The following is a 5,778-nucleotide window of genomic DNA, read 5'->3' as shown; positions in this document are numbered from 1 at the left end:
GTCTCAAACATTGGTTTCCTACGATCTAATCTACAAATTCAAAACAATGTGTGCAAAAAAAAAAAAAAAAAAATGTAAAAAAAAAAAAAGTGAATGTAACCATGTCGGAAATAAACTGAATAAATAAAAAAATAAATAAATACATAAAGTGTAAATTATTTTAAAAGAATATATCATGCAACTTACATGTGATTACTTCAATAGTAAATAAATAGGGTCTCCTTTCTTTCTAAAATGTAGCTAATTATTGTCTCCTATTGCCAGAAGTGTGATAAAATGGCCTCTAAGGCATAAAATAATCCTGTTTAAATAAATTACAAGAAAATATAGTATTTTATTGAGCAATAATATTGGTAGTTTGTGGTGAATTTGCTCCCAAAAAAAAGTAACTAGGAACATTTCCCAACAGTTTTTAATCATTTGTTAAATCTGTCCAAGTACCCTCTGCAATGTGCTCAAATACCCCTAGGGGTACACGTACCCCAGTGTGGGAACCACTGCTCTAGTAGACAATGGGGTAAACAACAACAGGGGTTCAGCACTAAATATTCAACTGAGTCGTATAATAACTAATAGGAAGCAATTATTCAGTTCAGATTATTAACAATCTGAACTGTGAGGTCAGCTTAGTTCCATCGTGGGCACAGGTCATTAACTCTGCACAATCAATCGCTACAGACTTCAAACTTCATGTTGCGGTTGCCATGGGAACGGCTCTCGTCTGACTGAATTGTGTCACGTGTGTAAGGTTTGGTGTGAAAATGAGGTATTAATATATTAAAAAAAAAATACAAAAAGATGATTTTTGAAAATGTTTTGCTCCCAACTATGTGGGAATAGTTTGAATCCCTTTCTTTTCCATCATGACTGTGCACAAAGCACAGTCCGTAATGACATGAATGAGTGAGTTTGGTGTGGGAAAACTTGACTGGCCTGCAGGAAGTCCAGACCTCAACCCAAATACCATTGGGATGAATTTAGACCAGATATTTTTTGTCCAATGTCAGTGCCTGACCTTACAACTGCAGAGAATGGATAAAGGGGAATTGGATGTTACTTAAGTTCTTCTTCAAATGAAGGCAGACAAGTCAATACAGTGTAATGTAATACACCTGAATACGAGCACAACAGGTGAAACTCACATGGATACTGAGAGTTTTTCTAGCATGAAACTGTTGACAATCTCAAAAGTTCAATTAGGCTAATGTGAGTCCATTTTCAATGCATTAAAACCCACATTTGTCATTATATTACATCATTAAAGCCTACATAAAGTGGACCTGTTAAAGAGTAGAGGTGTAATAGCATTTATTCTGCCTCTTGTGAGAGGTTTCAACGTTTAAAGTGGATACAGGATGTGCAACCCCTGAAACACATCAGGACATTACAAAACACGACATTTGAAGAAAAAAAAAAAAAAAACGTTTCACAATAAAGCGTTAGTTCATTAGCAGAGATATATTTTAAGCCTCTTCCTTTGCCTTGTGCATCTTGCTGCCTAATGACGCAGTGACGGATAAAGCTGCAGGACCATCTGGATTCTGGGCAGTTTAGCAGCAGAGGTGAGGGCCGCACTTTGGGTGATGCATACTAAGATGGTAAACGGTTCAAGCAATACATTTATATAAAAAAAAAAAAAAAAACTTTAAAGATGTTTAAAAAGTAGATATGGCCTGCCCTTAGCCCTTTGGTGCAGCTGTTCACTGCATTGCTGGTCAGTGTGCGATAACGTGCCCGTGACTGGAATTGGATTAAACCTTCAGTGAACACCCGTTAATGACTTCTTAGCCCCACCAGGACCAAAAACGTGACAAAAAAAAAAAAAAAAACGAATGGAGCACTTCAGAGGGATGGGAAGAATGAACCCTGCAGGGCAACAAATGTCTCATCAAGGCCTGCCATCCAGGTGGGGAGTGGCTAAGGACCCGCTGCTCTCTGGGATAATGAGCGGATGGTGGTGATGGTGCCTTTAGATAAGAGTGCAAATCTACTCCACTGATATTACAACGGCTGCTGGTGGAGCAGTGAGGGGCGCGGTGTTTACACAACATGTGCACATGTGGTTACGTGTGGCTGCATGTCAACGAAAGCCAACGTTTCATCTGCAGGACTGATCCTGCCGTAAACCACACACTCATCTCAGGATGTAACGACATCACTGCACTGCACACCATAAACCTACACTGTATCTCTACACACTTCCCCTGTGAATTCATCACGTTCAAGCCATATTCCACTGTTTTCTTCGAAATATCTTGAATCTTATTGTTGTCCCAGTTTTCATCAACAAAAAAATGTGCAAAACTGAAATTATCCAGAACTCTTGTTTGTGTAAAAGGAAAGCATGCTACGGCTAACGGGTGAGATGTAGCTCACAATACAACTGTTCCAGCTGATTTTGGGGCGGAGTCAGGTGTGAAAGGGTTGACCTTGCATCTCACGTCCCAGTTTGATCTCACGTGGGTCGGATCAGAAAACTGCGTCAGAATGACTTGAATTTGCTACGAATCTTCTCAAAATTTGCAAGAGTTTTCCAGGTTTTATGGGGAAAAAATTTGTGATTCATTATTACTGCAAATAATGTAGTAGTTTTTTTGGTTGGGTTTTTTTTTACTGAATTTGGGGTATTTGGAGGGAGTGAGAAATCTACAACTTACTGTATATATGGTGATTTACAGACTCATGTAATCGTCACTTTGAACAAAATCTTCCTGCGAGCTGGACTAGACATTATACTCTGGCAGGATAAATTTGATTAATTCTATTTAATACCACAAGAATGAAATCAGTAGTGAATGCAAATCTGCTCTACCCATTGTATCAAGATGTCCTTTATAAAGTGGCATATATACAAACACTAGCAAAGATGCGTACAATGTATTTATTTGAGGTAAAGTAGGAGAAGTAGAATTTATTTACATTAATACTATTGCCTCTGAGCAGAACTCTGATCGCCCCAAAAAATACAAAACCAGAACATAGAATGAAAACACATCAAAGGACAGAAAGGACTGTCTTAACGGAGCATTTCTTTACATTTCAGGCTGTGATAGTTTCCCACGAGTTTAATGCAAATATTTACTTCCATTAAAACACAGAGTCATCCTGCAAGGATGTGCAGCTCAAGTAGACCTTGTCAGAAGGCGTGTCACCACCAAAGGAGACGTTGTTGTTTTTGAGGGAGACCACGGGCAAGATCTGTCCGACTTCTGGCGTGAATAAAACATGCTGTAGCATGATGGTAGCGACTATCGAGAAGTTACCCTGCATTATTCATGAGGAGTAGCAGGCTAGGATGAGAAGTAGTGGGTGGGGTGGTGGGGGTGGTAGATGTAGAGGTATGGGTGTTATCTGCCTCTGGAGATCGGAGAAGGTCATCCACCCAGCAACTGGCAGAGTCATCATCTATAGGCTGCTCTCATGCAACGACATCAATCCCTCAGCTTGGAAATAGTCGCAGTGAGAACCAGCCTATAGTTTAGTATAGTTTATGCACATTAGCTCAGCAAAAAAGTCAACTTGGGTTTATAGGAGATAAAACTCAAGAAAAACCCTGAAGAGCATCAATAAGACATGCACATGGAGGGGTTCATGCCTCAGACTGATGAGGATGTGACAGTGGTTGGTTTATCCCAACATCACCAACCCAAGAGACACAAGGTTCTCCCATAAGAGCTGAATCAGTGTTTTCCCTCTGCAGTGTAGAGTAGAGAGGATGAAAAGTGATCCAGTCAGCAGCTCCTCTCCCAGTCTAGTCTGCAGAGGAGCTGCAGCCAAAGCTGAGGCGACTGCACCACCTGCAGGCTCGCAGTCACACCAAGTGTGTTGTGCTCTGTGCGTGTGTGTGTGTCTGTGTATGTGCGTTAGTGTGACAGTTTCAAGCTCTGCACTGCATCAGACTTTTGCATGTTTTACATTCAGTCAAAAACCAAAATCTCAGCGTTTGGACTCAGATTTGATGTAAAATATATGTTTGTGTTGAGAAAATGTTTGACCTTTTCATCTATTTGGACAAAGGTCACGCGCTGACACAAAACTGCTGTAGTTGCATGTGTACGGCCATTATTTCTGTGACACACCCTGCAGAGTATTGGGCCAGAATGAGTGCAGCTGTGGCAGAGGAAAAAAAAAACCAGTGCATCAGCAGGAAAATATGTTAAAATCAAACAGGTAGGGCTACTGCAGCTAATGGCTATTGATTACCAATCCAAACAGAGCACATTACTTGAAGTGTTTGGCTCTGCGTGTATTTAAGTCAGGCTGTAACTCCAGACGTTCCTGTCACTATCACAGTTTCAAATGATAGGATGTCATTCATTGCTCTGCATTAAAATAGGACTGACAACAGCTTTGGAAATGCACCCATCGAACCCCATGCGAAAAAAAATCTACACACCCACAAATCTTTTTTTATGTCTCGATGTTCCCTATCGAGTAATGTAAGATAAGTAGGTGCAGAAGAACACTGTAAACGGTGCCAGAAGGGTCCGATTCCAGTAAAGTGAACGCTCAGCTGCAGCCATAGAGTTGGAAGTGAGTTCCCCCGGCTGACACGCCCTTTGCTCTCACAGAACGTGGCTTTCTAATTCAATATAAATACACTCCTCCACCTTTCATAGGCAACAGTGTGGAGCCAAACTCACAGTGTCTTCCACACACATCGACAAGGATTAAAGTGATTTGGAGCAACATAATCTGATATAATCGCAGATATTCAATCAATTACATTTTTTCCCCTCTGCACTCTGAGCCCGCAGGACTGAGAAAACCAATTCAGTGACGCCCAGTAATTTCATCAAAGCTGAAACACATACATTTGTTAAAATGATTGGCAGGTTGTCCACACTGTGCAGAGAGCGGTTAGATGTAGAGGACACAGCACTTTGGTTTCCTGTGTGGCCTAATTGTTCGGACTCACTGATTGGTTGGTAGTGAGATATCTTTTTTTTTTTTTTTTTTTTTTTTGTAGTGTCGACAAATCAATAGAACTCAAAACGGGACAATATCATATAACTACCACTCTAAGACCAGTAGACTACACAAAGTGAAAGAGTCGTGCAACTACTTGATAAGTTACCAGGCAGGCCAAACTCTTTCACTTTCAAAATAGTTGTTGAAAAACTATATTTTGTATTAATTCTGGCTAAGTTTGTCAGACGTTAGCCATGCATCATTTTGTGATCAAATATGAGACAATTCTGTTTTAAGAGACAGTTGGTAAACCAGGGTTGTGATCGGCCATTTTCAAAGGCCAAGGCTGTGTTCAAAACGGCACACTCTGTACTATACACTACAAACTCAATGAGTATATACTGTCTACTCTATACTAAATGTATGATAATGACTGATGACGACCGTTCCCACTGAAGTATACTTCCAAGCTTCCCAAGAGGCATTTCAAACTGTTTATTCATCACCTTTGAAAGCATTTTAAGCAAGAAAATGACCAAGTAGAACATCAACATGCGGCCATTTTATTAATAAAACTCACAGATGCACATTTCATTCTGACATCTCATAGTTTTCACAAAACTTCTGGTTAACTTCAAAACAAGAGCCCTATTTACAAATGCACCAAAAAACTAATGGAAGAACAGAAAAGATGCTTTTGTTTTGAAAAGGAGATGTTTGATTTTCAGCTAAAAGCCAGTGTCACGGTCTGAGTTTACCTTGTACTGACATCGATTTTGCTCACGCCCACAAAAGGAAAATGAATTTTTGCTACTTCCGCCATGCTGAGTTTGAAAATTCAATTTCAAAGCAATGTGTTTGTATAAA

Source organism: Gouania willdenowi, chromosome 20, assembly GCF_900634775.1.
Source record: "Gouania willdenowi chromosome 20, fGouWil2.1, whole genome shotgun sequence".
NCBI lineage: Eukaryota > Metazoa > Chordata > Actinopteri > Blenniiformes > Gobiesocidae > Gouania > Gouania willdenowi.
Note: the sequence above shows the minus strand (reverse complement) of the source record.